The sequence below is a fragment of the Balaenoptera acutorostrata genome, chromosome 4 (genome assembly GCF_949987535.1).
Source record: "Balaenoptera acutorostrata chromosome 4, mBalAcu1.1, whole genome shotgun sequence".
Taxonomy (NCBI): Eukaryota; Metazoa; Chordata; class Mammalia; order Artiodactyla; family Balaenopteridae; genus Balaenoptera; species Balaenoptera acutorostrata.
In genome coordinates this window covers 77839286-77854508 of record NC_080067.1, presented here as the reverse complement: position 1 = coordinate 77854508, position 15223 = coordinate 77839286, and positions in this window count along the sequence as shown.

Genomic DNA, 15223 nt, shown 5'->3' with positions numbered 1-15223 from the left:
AAAACATCCAGAAGGGAGAGCAAGAGAAGGGAAATGGGAAGTAAACGGCAAAATAGAGACAGTAGTAAATCCCCCTGTGCCTATGTACTCATCATCAGCTCCAACAGTCATCAACATCTCACCAATCTTGCTTCAGCTATCACCCACCCACCCCCAATTTTTGTTCATAGAGTGTTTTGAAGCAAATCCTAAAGAGCACATCCTATTATTTTGCCTGTTAGCTACCTAAGGATAAATCTCTAGCAGGTACAGACATTTCTTAAACAACAACAAAAAATACAAGGTTATGTTTTATATCCTGCAAGTGCTCAGAGAATATAATTTAATCTATGTAATTTAAAGATTATTTTATATTATCCAGATGAAAGGGAAGATATATGTACAAAAATGTTCATCATACTTTTACTCGTAGCAGCCCCCAAACTAAGAGGAGCTAAACTAAAACTAAAACAGCAGAGGAATGAGATCATAAATTATGGGACAGCCAGTTGTTGTAACGTGGTGTACTCATTAAAATTCATAGTTATGAAGACTACAAGACCACATGGGAGCTGCACCTACCTGCCCACACTCACCACTTGTGTCTGGGGCGGGGGGGGCGGGTGGAAAAAGGTGGAGGAGGGGAGGAAGAGGAGGGGTCCCGCATGTGGCCTTGCTGCCTGCAGAGATAGAGTCTGGAACATGTGCTCTGCTTACCCAGCCACATCCGATAAGACCAAGGTGTGTCCACCTGCGCTAATGACAGCCAATCCACAGGCTGAACAGAAACCTCTGATTTTTGTGGCCTACCTGGATGAAAAAGATAAATTAGGCCAATCTAATCAGAATCTGACTTTAAGAGATCTAGAGAAAGGATAATTGAAAACTCTGTAAGTCATAACCATAAGGTCGTGTAGTTTGGGGTGGCCATTTTTGGTGATGTACAACTGAAGTTATGAGAGTGCAGAACAGAAATGCAAAGGTAAGCCCAGACCCCACCCAAGGTCCCACCAGCAGCTTCAGTAGCTGACTGCTGTCTGTGTCCTAGCGCCAGTTCCTGTGGAGCTTAGCTGTCTTAGGTTCCTGAGTTTGGATTTCTTTAAGATTAGGCTCACACACACACCTACACCTTTTTTTTGAGCTAATGTAACTTGACAGAGTGAATGTTCCTTGCAACCTCAAATAGCCCTAAAACAAAAGTGTTCACTTTTTGAGTGAAAAAAAGAAGGCAACATTGTACCTAAGTTGTACTTGCAGTTCATAAAATGATGGCATAAAATCAAGGACTAAAAGTGAACAGAGAAATGAAAGCAATTAATATGTTAGAATGGTGGAATTACAGAATGATTTATTTTCCTTTTTTATTTTTGCTGTTGGTGTTTGTCGTGTAGGCCCTAAAACTTTAGACCCTAAAACTTCCTCCTAGTTCAGCCTGGCCCTCTAGCAAGTCGAGTGCCAAACCCCAAAGAAACAGGCTTCTTCCAATAATTACCTCAGGCTTTGAGACCTTTCTGGACTCTACTCTTATCACACTGCATTTCCGTTACGCCTGAGATGGTGGCTTGATTTGTGAATATAGGACCTGTGATTAAAACAATCTTTATTTACTACCAACAAGGCCCTCTGTACACTTCTAGGTGGCATGAAGGGAGATAAGTAATTGAGAAAGTTTTTGTTTACACAGTTGTCTAAATGTTGTGTTCTTTTATTTAAAAGTTTCCCCCCAAAGCAATCATTTTCATCTTGATGATTATGAGAAACTATTAACATTTTGAATATTTGTTAAATATGGCCAACTTTTATGCTAAAATCAATATTTTGACTAAATATCAAATACGAGATGAAAATAGGTTCATCAGATCTAAGGTTTTCCAGCAGAGCAAGGTGAACTGAACTAGTTGGGAGTCCTGAGGGGTGATGTGGTGGAAAGCACACTGGGATGGGATCCAAGGACAGTCCCTGCTTCAGTCGACTTAGCCGCGTCCTCCAGCATTCCCCTCCCCTCCCGGCTGTTTCCTCACCTGCGCGTTATGTCATTAAAAGAACTAGATGAGGTACCTCTAAGGACTCTTCCAGGTCAAACATTTATAGTTCTGTGCATTATAGTTTTGTACAAGATTAATTAAGTAAATTTTTTTCTACAAAGGAAGGGATACCTGTACCTTTATAGAGAAAAGAAGCCATAAACTTAAAAGACATAAGCAACTCTTTGAATTGTTTTGTTTCCTAATCCTTATCAATGTATACACACACACACACACACACACACACACACACACACACACACATTGTTTTTTAATCAATACGTGTATCTTTTTTCATACTATACATTATTTGGATGTATACATTTTTCCATAGGGATAAACACATACTACTCACATAACATGTTATGTTCTATAAATGCATTGGAAGTATTATATTTAACTTTCTTGAATTTTCCTAGGCTGCTAATTATAATTCAAGTATAAGAATGCCATACGTAAGTCAACTCTTCAGCCTCTTCAGAGACCCAGGGGAGTTATAGATCATTGAATTATTTTTTTTTAATCTCTTTTTAAAAATTTATTTATCTTTGGCTGCATTGGGTCTTTGTTGCTGCACACGGGCTTTCTCTAGTTGCGGCGAGTGGGGACTACTCTTCGATGCGGTGCGCGGGCTTCTCATTGCGGTGCCTTCTCTTGTTGCAGAGCACAGGCTCTAGGTGCATGGGCTTCAGTAGTTGTGGCGCACAGGCTCAGTAGTTGTGGCACACGGGCTTAGTTGTTGTGGCACACGGGCTTAGTTGCTCCACGGCATGTAAGATCTTCCCAGACCAGGGATCAAACCCATGTCCCCTGCATTGGCAGGAGGATTCTTAACCACTGTGCCACCAGGGAAGTCCCAGTATGATTCTATATATAAAATGGCATATTATTCCAGGATACATACATATGCAATAAAAGTATAATGAAATTCAGAGAATATTAAACACCAAATTCAAGGTTACCTCCAGAGGGTGGAGAGAGGGGATTGCAATTGGATACAGTAACATAGGTAGCTTCCATTGCATTGGTAATTATATTAGTTTCCTGTAGCTGCTGTAACAAATTTGTGAGTCTCTTTTAAGATGTTAAATTAAAATGTTTAGAGAGTGACCCCTCCCCCAAAAATTTAGTCTTCAGAGACCTGAAGGAGACCTGAGGAGAAAAACTCCAGTCATATTACATAGGCAGTCACCAGCCTCACCTGCTTTTAATTCAGGCCTTCTGTCTCCAACCCTTCCCAGGTCAAAAGAGCTGCCAGTGCTCTGTGAATCTGCTCTGTCCCCAGAAGGTGCCAAATGGGCTCAGGAGCTCCCTAGCCAGAATGGGCAGTACTGGAAAAAGCAGGTGCCCACTCCTTTGTCAGCACAGTTCAGCTGTGACTAAGCACATGTTCATTCCTTGCCTGCAGCCTGTTCAGAGCAGGACTGGTGAGGTCAGGGCCTGCACACAGAGTCAGAGGACTCCCTCCCCAAATGAGGGAGTGGTTGGTAATGACCAGGACCAGCCCTACTGTTGGATGCTATGGAAATCTACAAAACTGGGACTGACATCTCTGGCATTCTGCCTAAGGGCATTATGTCAACAAAGTGTTCTGTACATGGGGAACAGTCTATATGGGTCATTTTTGCACCTATGAGTTACTGATATGAACAGCCTCTCTACCTTGGCAAGCTTAGAGGCTAAGGTTGTTGGCATGTCATTTGGCATTCATTTCTCAGCTCAGATGGCATCTCTATAGGCATCTACCTAAAAGTGATTGCCCCAATTACCACCTATCCCATACACTTTTTAAAATTTCTTTCTTACCTCTTTTCACAATCTGCAATTATCTTGTTTACTTATTTGCTTATGTATTTATCGTCTATTTGTCCCACTAGAATGTAGGCTTTCTGAAGACAGGAAACTTGTTGTGTTCATTCTTGTGTCCTCAGAGCTTAGGATAATGCCTGACATGTAGCAGACACTCAATAATTTTTTATTGAATGAATGAGTGAATGAACAAATGAATAAATGCCGTAGGGTCCAGAAAGAATCAGTCGTGGAAATGAAAACAATGCAAATAAATGTAAATATCCTATATTCATGTGCTTCGCGACATATTCAACTAAGATTGCCTCCCAATTTGCTATTTCTGCTACGTTCCCACAATTTACCACTGGAATATCATCCCCCTCATATGCATATTCATTCTCCAAATGGAGAAACTGATGCCCAGCAAAGTGAAATGACTTGAACAAAACTATTTGGCTAGTTACAGTGATGACTTGAACTTGGACACTAATTTCTATCAGAGAAGTAATTTACTCATGGGATAATTGGGATTTTTTTACTTCTTCCTGTTCCTTTTCCCCACAGACAACAACAACAAAACACCTCCTATGAGAAAAATGTTTTAGTCTCCATGAGACAAAAAACTATGGTACAAAGTCAGTGTTACATTTGGCAAGTCAATAACCTCTACATAGGAGGCTATAGTCAAGGAATAATTACTAAGGAGGTAATTTTGGCTAGGCTTGGTGATACTCTATGCTATTAGAGATGAGTGAGAGGAGGACATCCTGCTCCCCAGGGCTACCAGACACATGAGATGTCACAAGGAAATCTTGGACTCAGACTTTGGTTATTTTTAGCATTAGGAATATGGTTTCATATGGCTAAGGGGCAACTCTACCAGGAAGCAGGGGACTGACTGACTTTATGAGATCTTCCCAGCATCTAGAGCCATCTGGACAAGGACAGCACAGGAAGCATGAAGAACAGGAGCTTCAAACGCGCCTCCTCCCATGAAACTCTGCTGCCTCCTTCTGATTTGAGGGACAAATGCTGATTGCATGTACTTAACACGTTGATTGAGAAACTACTAATTTCTTACTAAGTGTGAATGCTTTCTCTGTGTCCAGTTCTCGTTGTCCCTTTGTGTGTTATAGAAAGTACACCCCAGCTCATTCATTCCTTCCTTCTTACTTTTTTCTCTTTGAAAATGTCACCCATTCTGAAACCTGTTTTGAATTATGATAGAAAAGTATGACTGTCATTGAAAGGAGAATTTTTTTCATGCACACAAATAAAAGCCCTGAGGTACCATATCTTCTTATAAGTAAGTTCACTGCCAACTGACAGCAAAAGAATTACCACAGTAAAGGGAGACTCTATGAAGATGTGTGCTTTACCAAAGAATAGCCTAACTTAGAGAATCTTTCTTAGCTCTCAAACAAACCTCACCATTAACTGATATTGTTTTTTGTCTTGTTTTGTTTTTTTAATTTTATTTATTTATTTATTTATGGCTGTGTTGGGTCTTCGTTTCTGTGCGAGGGCTTTCTCTAGTTGCGGCAAGCGGGGGCCACTCTTCATCGCGGTGCGCAGGCCTCTCACTATCATAGCCTCTCTTGTTGCGGAGCACAGGCTCCAGACGCGCAGGCTCAGCAATTGTGGCTCACGGGCCAAGTCGCTTCACGGCATGTGGGATCTTCCCAGACCAGGGCTCGAACCCGTGTCCCCTGCATCGGCAGGCAGATTCTCAACCACTGCGCCACCAGGGAAGCCCCTGATATTGTTTATTAATTATGTCTAGTATCGTAACAACCACCTCTACCACCATCTTAAAGAAAGACATCTCCCTTTAAAGTCACAAAGAACAGCCAATGGGTGGCTTGCTGAGAGACAATTTTCAGTACAGAATGATGGTACCCTAAATGCTAAACACAAACTGAAAAAAAAATCACAAAGCAATTTAAAATGAAGAAAAATTCTTATTTCAGCATAATATAAGAAAACTAAAAGGAAACTCTTCGGGTGGTAGAGCAACTCTGTGAAAACAGAATCCACAGAACATCCCAGAAAACATTATATTAGGCCACCAAATTCAATACGGTCAAGAAACAATGTGATCGTTTTCTGCCTTAGGGACAAAGACTGGTAACCCACGCAATGTTTTCAGTTCTCTGCTCTGAGGACTGGTTTGACTCATTATTTGAATTATGCCTAAGAATGCCAACAGCTCACATACTCCCTTTGGCAGGAAGGCAGCTCTTCTTGTTCTTGGAATTACTGCCTCCAAAGACAAATCCAATGTGTCAACCCTAAATCATCTCCTTCATTCTTAGTTATTGGTTGGCCAGCCTATCTTTCCCACTAGATGATGAGGGCCTTAGGGCAGGGACGCTGTCATTCATTTTTGTTTCCCTCACTTCTAGTTCAGAGGAGTGAAGTTAATACATGGGTAGGTGTGGAGCCTGCCTCAAAAATCAATCCCCTTGAAAGTATTTTTTATAATTTTATCTGTTCTATTCTTTATTCCTATCTTTTTGGCATTTGAAGAACTTTTTAGAGTATTTTGACATACAAAGCACCTCGGACTTTGTATTTCAAATTAGTTCATAATAGATTTGCAACATTTATGAAGGATGGTGTTGTTAGTTCCCTTGTGGCTGTTATTTTTCTTTTATTTACTATGAATCAAGACCTTAAAATCGCTAAATAATACTCTGGATTCTAAAATGCTAGTTATAAATACTATACATTATAAAAACTAACTTGTACCAAATATTATGGGTGACTGAAAGCAAGTTATTTCAAGAATTTACAATTGGGATCCAACCATAGACAACAGTTTTCAGGGTCTCCATATAATCTCCACATCTCATCTGCAGCAATGCTTCCAGCTGCCTGCAAAGTGCTCCATCCCCACCTCATTCGGGCTTTGCTGCTCAGTCTCCATCATGGGTAACTGCCGACATTACCTGTTTGAAGGGGGTTGCCTTAGAGTCCACATCTAATGTCTGTGTAAATCCAGCAATTCCATCAAAGAAAGCAAAATGAAAACGCCAAAAAGTAGGCAAAAAAAAGCACAAGATACCTCCACAGATGCCACAAGGGCAGTACTGTGGGTACAGTACACTGCTTTTGGAGAACAGATCTGGAGCCTGCTTGAGTTGCTCACAGTCTAGAGAGAAAGATAAACAAGAAAATCGACCGTTGCAATGTAGGATTCAGAGGCCATGAAGGATTAGGAGTTGGAATCTAGGTTAGAATTGGGCACTAGGGTAGCACCAAGGAGGGGCACCTGACCCCAGTCTGAAGAGTCAGGGAAGGTTTCTCTCAGGAGCAAATCCTGATCTGCCTTTGAAGGAACAAGCTGAAAAGTTAGCCAGAAATAGAAGCGTGAGGAGGCAGCATCCCAGGCAGAAGAAAGACTGTCACATGAGAGAACTCAAAGAATTCAGTAGCACGTGGGGTCCAGGGTCTATGGAGGAGCAGTGGAATATGAAGCTAGGTAAGTGGCCAAGGTCAGATTACCCACAGCCTTGTAAACCATGACAAGGAGTTCGGATGTCAATTTGAAGGTGAAGGGGAGTGACTGAAGGATTTAAATCTAGGAAGTAATTTAACTTGCATTAAAAAAATAAAACCAGAATACCAACTTATTAATTCACAGTGAAAAAAGTCCTTAAAGAGCAGGTCAGAGGCTGGAGTCCTCTGGGAGCTAATGTTCTGCCTTCAGTTGGCTGCAGGGGATGCCAGGGTCTGATGAGGAAGGGGTTGGTGAAACTCAGGCAGCAGGCTAAGGCCACCTCATTCATGACACACTGGGCATCCACCTACCACCTACTCAGACACCTTCCTCCTGGGAAGGGCACTGCCCTGAGCTGAGTGATGGCTCTGACAGCAAAGGAAGATAGAGAGGGACAGGTGAGCTTGAAAGTAGGAACATCCATGAGGTGGCTGTTGTACTAATGTGTGTGATGATGAGGGACTGAACTAAGGCAGTGGGGATGAAAAGGACAAGGCAGATTTAGGAGAGTCTTAGGAGGCAGAATCAGGTGGACTTAGGGACCAACTGGATGTGGGAAGTGATGGGGAAGTAGGAGTCTAAGATAAGTGGTTACGAGGAGCCAAAGAGGGAGAGTAAAGATGTGAAGGCATGTTTGTGTGGGAAGATAATGAGATTCCTGACCTGCTTCCTGCCACATTTTAAGATTATCTCTTGCCACTACTGAGTATAGATCCTTTATACCTGCCAGACTAGGTCACTTGCAGTTTCCCAAAGGTGCCATCCTCTCAGACCTCAGTCCCTTTGTACACATTGCTCCAGATGACATGACACAATCTCACTCTCCTGCTCTACCTGGATGACTCCAACTTACCAGCTCACCAGTTCTGTCCAGCCAGTCTTCTCCAGCCCTTCCCTTGCTTTCCTTCCTACCCAGCTGTTATGGGTTGAATTGTGTCCCCGCAAAAGATATGTTGACATCCTAACCATCAGTACCTGTGAATGTGACTTTATTTGAAAATAGGGTCTTTGCATATTTAATCAAATTAAGATGAGGCCATTAGGGTAGACCCTAATCCAATACAACTGCTGTACTTATAAGAAGAAGAAAATGCTCTGTGAAGATAGAAATACACAGGGAGAACACCACGTGACAACAGAGGCAGAGATTAGAATGATTCAGCGGCCATTAAGGAAGTCTAAGGATTGCCGGCCACCACCAGAAGCTGGGAAGAGCCAAGGAAGGATTCAACCCAGAGTCTTGGAGGGAGCATAGCCCTGCTGACACCTTGATTTCAGACTTCTAGCCTCTAGAATCGTGAGAGAATAAATTTCTGCTGTTTTAAGCTGCTTGGTGGTACTTTGTTACAGCAGCTACAGAAAACTAATATACCAGCCATTTTCATGTGCCCATGTTTCCACACCTATAAATGCTTTACGACCACTCAGGCATTTACCATCTAGTCTGAGTCTTTGTTTCATATTTATTCTTTAAACTATGAGCTTTTCTTTGAGGACAAGAAGCCTTACACATCTTACACATCTCTGTACCTACTGCACACTGGCACAATGAATGCTTAATAATGATTTTTGTTTTTTTTCCGGCCACGCCACGCAGTCTGCAGGATCCAAGTTCCCCGACCAGTGATTGAACCCAGGCCCCCTGCGGTGAAAGTGCTGAGTCCTAACCACTGGACCTCCAGGGAATTCCCAAATATTTCTTACATGAGAAAAAAATGAGCCAAAGTTTTTGATGAAATGCAGAGATTGGCAGGAGTTTGCGAGATGGCCACAGCTGGAAAGGGCAGACAGGGATACATAGTAGCTGATATGAGCCTCCAGGAGTTTTTATCTTGGGGTGTGGGTCAGGGTAGGGGGAGTGATGATGAAGGAAGCAGCCTTGAGAGTAAAGGAGAAAGGCCCACCCCTTCCTACCCCCAGGCTCCATGGCACATGGATGAATTACCAGCCATGATTTGTAAGAGCTGCATGGGAGAGAAAAACCAGAATTCTGCTAAGGTGAGGAATGCAGGCAACATTCTGGGAAGTCATTTGGAGTCTCAGACAGGCTGATACTCAGCATGCGGGCCATCACAACAGTCCCACTTGGTAAGCAACCACTCTTCTGAGCCTCTAGAGTGCTCCCCATCACTTGGCCGTCCTTGGGCCCCCCAGTGAGCCCAGAAACTAAAGGAGGAACACTCGGTACTGCAGAGGCCTCCATGAGTTATATGAACCCGCACCTGCATCATGGTTATTTTTCTGACTGTTTGGAGCTAGCCTACACCGTTTTGGTTATCGAATATTCTGAGCAGTTTGTTTGTGAGGAATGGAGGCTGGAGTGCCAGCAGAAAGGGTTGAGGAGGAAAATGAGCACTAAGACGCCTGAAGATGACAGTGGCGAAAGAGGTTACATGTCCAGGGAGGCTGAGGGTGACAGGGCTGGGGGCCTAATGAGCAGAACTGGCCTTGGGTGTGAAACGGCTGGTCCACAGTGCCATTTGAACTCTCTGAAAGCTGCCTGAACTAGGAGAGAAGCATGGCTAGCCTACTTGGCTCCTGGAAGCAGCTGTCCCAGAAGAAAGGCCTTGGCCGGGTCCCAGAGCCTGGAAAGATTGACATGGAGTTTGATGCCTGAGCGGGGGAGGTGGGAGCAAAAGACATTTATGCTAAATTCCACTTAGAGTTATTGACTTAAGTCAATTAGCATTGACAACTTTATTATATTCTTATCCTTCAAGAAGTATAATCTCGTATTTAATAAGTATGCTAACGTGATTAACCAGAAGACTTTACTCCTGCCCACTCTGTATAAATTTTCTTTATTTCTACGTCCCTCTATGGAAGGAGAAGAAACATGAAACAAAAGCAGTTAACGTGTTTATGTGTTCTCTTTGAAAGAGTTGGAGGGAGTTTATCCTGCAGCCTTAATTCATTGTTTCCTATTTAGAGGGATTTAGCAAGATCAAAGTGAGTTTCAGCTATAGTCACCCATAAAGGTCCACAATCCTGCACTGCAGCCATTTTAGCACAGAATCAAATATGCTTCTGGACTCTCCTCTGAGATGTAGCAAATACAATTCATTGCCTTTGACAAGCATAGCTGAGTAGTGTATTTAAGAATGCTGGAGTATTAGGGGTACAGTGGACCTTCATAAAATTAAGATAAAATTAATGTTTACTAAGGGTCTATCTTGGACACAGTTGGGTTTCCAAGTAGGTAAACCATTAATGACAGGCAATTAGAACATTCTAGTTAGTTACCTACAATACAACAGTATAGGTGCCACAGTTAAAAAAAAATTCTAGGGATGGACTTCCCTGGTGGTCCAGTGGTTAAGACTCCGTGCTCCCAGTGCAGAGGGCATGGGTTCGATCCCTGGAGGGGGTTAGATCCCACATGCCACGTGGTGCCGCCAAAAACGAAAAAAAATTCTAGGGACAAAGCTAGTACACATTTTGGCTTCATTTTTAGTTCAATTCAGTTCAAGATGCTGGCTAGAAAACCCCACATATGAGAAAATGTGAGGAGCAAATTCCTTCGTGCCCTAGAATGTTCTTGATAGGAGCTATAAAAAAAGATTATTGGAAACCTTCAGCATTTCCTGCTTTATGTTTCACAGATGAGACTGTTTGCCCTGAAACCACCCACCTACGCAGCCATTGGTTTCCCAAGCGTGAGCTTTTCTCGCAGTCTCCCCTCCCCCGCTTTCCCCTGACTGCCAGCCCGGGAGGGAGAAAACAGCTAGGCACCAGTTGCTCCTGTGAGAGCTTTGTGGTTCCTAGAGGGGAACCTGCCTTAGCCACAGGAGAACACAGAGGGTCTGGAATCCCATCTAGAGCACAGGCCCACTTCATAAGAATGCCTGATGATGCAGATAGGAAGACATACCTTCGTGAAAACAGCAACGCTGCTCTCACAGAGCACAGACCCAAACGCAGAGAGAACTAATTAAAACTGGATGTGTGTGTGTGTGTGTGAGAGAGAGAACAAAGAATTTTTTTTAGAAAGGGTTCTGAACCTAAAATGTAAAAAGAATAGCTGCCATAGTTCAATTTATGAAACCAAGCAATCGGTGGCACCTAGAAAAGGGCCCAGCACATAACAAGTCCTCGATAAAGATTTTTGACAGACTGTGTTGACAGACAACCACTCCCCCACCTTTAATGCCTTCTCTGCCTTATTCAGCAGGCTTTCTTATCTCTACTATTTCCTTTCCAGCATTATAGCTGGTTAATAACTCACTCTGCCATGTAGGACAAGATATGTAATCAGATAGTTTTCCAAGAAATTGATGTTGTTAAGGGAACCATTGTTTGATTGGGGAAGAATTTCAGAAGCGTTTATTCATTTATTCACTGATTCGACCAACACTCATCAGGTGCTTCTCATGGACAGACACTGCATTCGTTGTTATACTGCTGGGAAGCTGAGGGGAGAAATGCACCTGCTCGCAAAGAGGCCACCGTGAGAGAGACAGACAGACACTTTGAGAATTATGATACCACGAGATAGAGGGATGCAAACAGTTCCTCAGGATCCCGACGGAGGTAAAGACTAACTCTGCCTGAGTGGAGTGGGAAGGAGGTGACCTTTGAACTGGGATGATTCCAGGGCAAGAATGGAGGACAGCATTTCACACAAACTAGTAGAGCATGAAAAAGTGAAGGAACACGGGGTGCTCTGGTTACAGAACCACATTTGTTTTGCCTGACGTGCAGCAAGCCCAAACACTGAGACGATGAGGTTTGCAGCAGAGAGGGTTTATTCACAAGGCAGCCAAGAGAGGGGAACAAGTCTCAAATCCGCCTACCAAATGCTTGGGGCTCAGGGCATTTATGGCATAAAACAGCAAGGTGTCTTGAGGTGTAAGGAGCGTGGGGGAAGGTGATTGGGAAGAGGTGTGGTAACCGTCATTCCGTGCAGGTGTAAATAAGCTATGGGCCTCTGCGCATTCAAAAATGGAGGCACTTAGCATCATTTGAGGGTGGGGTTTTTTGGCCCTGTGACGTCAAAAGGTCACCGAGTGGACACTCGCTCATGTCCGGTTGGAGGGTCAGTGGTCCTATCCAGTTTCAACCAGCTCAGCTCCAACTAGACACAGCTGACTCCAAGTTCCTGGAAAACAGCTCTAGCAAACATCTTATTGCTTAGGCTACATGCTGCGTGGAGGATACACCAGTCTTAAAACAACCTTGATTAGTGAAGGCAGGGGAAATGGATTTGACTCATTGCCCACGGTTTCTTCCTGGCAACTTGATAATGGTAGTAAGATTGGTCTGAAGAACATGGGGAGAAAGAAACTGGATGTGAAAAGACAGGGAGCCTAGAAAAACAGACGGGGCCAGATTGTGAAGGCCCAAGGAGTTTGGACTTTATTCTATGCAATAAGCAGTCACTGAAGGCTGAGGTCCTTGAGTAAAAGACGAAAGTGGGGTAAGGATCTAATCAATTGTTTGCTCCATGCCAAAAGCAGAGTTGATTTTATAAATTACATTTCATTACATAACACAATTTATTTTTTTTAGTTTGAGAGCAGTATGAAGATGAATAGACAGTAAGGAAAAATGGAGATCGGTCGCTAGATCAATCTAGAACTGTTACAAGAGTCAAATAAAAATAATAAGGTTACATAGTTGAGAAATATCAAAGTAGAACAAATGCAAGTGAGCATAAATACAGTTTTTAAAATAAGTCTTCCCATTATAAACAATGACTATAGGCTTCAAAATATATTTAGGATTTTCCATGAAGTATTTATACCAACATCACATGTATTCTGAATCAAAGTCTATACTCCTTATTCCATTATGAGTTCACAGAATAATAAAATGCAATAGAATCTGGCAATATGGACTTCCCTTGTGGCGCAGTTGTTAAGAATCGCCTGCCAATGCAGGGGACAGGGGTTCGAGCCCTGGTCCAGGAGGATCCCACATGCTGCGGAGCAACTAAGCCTGCGAGCCACAACTACTGAGCCCGCATGCCACAGCTACTGAAGCCCGCTCGCCTAGGGCCCATGCTCTGCAACAAGAGAAGCCACTGCAATGAGAAGCCCACACACCGCAACAAAGAGTATCCCCTGCTCACCACAACTAGAGAAAGCCTGAGCGCAGCAACGAAGACCCAATGCAGCCAAAAATAAAATAAAAAATAAAAAAGTCATTAGGTGTCAAAGTGAAAAAAAAACAAACAAAAAAAGAATCTGGAAATATTAGCACAATGAAATTAAAATATGTGTTGTTGCTTGCTTACTACTTGCAGTAATTTACAAACCAGACTCAATGATACTTATGGAAAATTTACAGTCACAAAAAGTTGAGAGATTTCTGGCAGGCCCAAGATAAATTTGTAGCTTAGCCAAGAAAATAATTCACATTTCCTACTTACCATTCCAAGGCTCTTCACACTTCTTATCCTGCCTTCTTTTTTCTTTCCATTTTTTTGTCTTATAGGTTTTGAAAAAAGTAAGTACTTCTCTAGATTTCCTCAATTTAACTGGTTTTTAATGGGTCAGGAAACATCTAGGAACTAATGAAACCTTTGAATACTTGACAGGTGTACCTATGCTGTGTGGGTCTTCTCAGAAAAGTATTTTGGCGGTATTTGATGGTGAGGGTAAGGAATCCTTTGGGTAGGTATCTTTGAAGAGAAGAGAAACAGTGGAGAGTTGCAAATCAAAGCCATTTTTTAAGCAAAAAATGATTAATATTTGTCCTTGGCTTTCTCTCCCTCTTTTGAATACTTTTGTATTTTTGTTTAAATAATCTTGCCCCTGCTACCATGAATTTTTCCATGCACTATAAAATCTGTGATTTTTCTTGTCCCATGGAGGGATTACCTGAAAAGGAAAAGAACAATAGCTATTCTTGACAAGCAAAGAGCTGCTGCTGACTCAGTGGTCATTAAGTCCCAACCCTTGGGTATTTCTCCAGAGGTTAGGGGTGGGTACTATCGCTTCTCTGCTCAGTGAGCCCTGGCTGATGACTTAGACAGGTCAGTCACAGAAGCCATTTCTAGCTTTGGAATTCTGTTTTTGGTGAGAAACCAAGTGGTGTTGGCCTCAGTTGCCTACTCCAATGAGAGCCAACTGGCTCAGCCATGTAAGCAGGTACATTCAACTTGTCTCCTCTCTTCCTCTCTACACATAGCATTGAATCAGGCAACCATGATGAAGTCTTCAAAAGAAGAGCAGAAATATTGGTAATTGTCAGATAGTTCTTAAACATGTATATACATATTTTTTAAATTAATTTATTAATTTATTTATTTTTATTTTTGGCTGCGTTGGGTCTTCATTGCTGCACACGGGCATTCTCTAGTTGCGCAGAGCAGGGGCTACTCTTCGTTGCAGTGCGCGGGCTTCTCACTGTGGTGGCTTCTCTTCTTGCGGAGCACGGGCTCTAGGCATGCGGGCTTCGGTAGTTGTGGCACATGGGCTCAGTAGTTGCGGCTCACGGGCTCTAGATTACAGGCTCAGTAGTTGTGGCACACGGGCTTAGTTGCTCTGCAGCATGTGGGATCTTCCCGGACCAGGGATCGAACCCATGTCCCCTGCATTGGCAGGCGGATTCTTAACCACTGCACCACCAGGGAAGTCCCTAACATGTATATATTTTAAATATATGATTTGCCTTGATCTCAATAGCTACCTCCGGAAACTGAAACAAGAATGGAAGATTCCATCCACAATCCATCTCTTGGCAGCCAAACCCTCAACACACAGGAAACGTAACACGAATACAGCCAAATTCAGTGCTTGGGCTATTTGGTCCAGATGAATTCCTACAAAAGAGTATCTCAGTTAGAGGCATAGAAGGAGAGCTCTGTTTAGAAGCATTTGGAAATTTTCTTTGGGCTACACTAAGGAGTAAAGTGGTTCAATTATTCTAAAATATAAAGAAAAGCTGTAACGGCACTCATAATCTTGCAGTCAAACTAATGTTT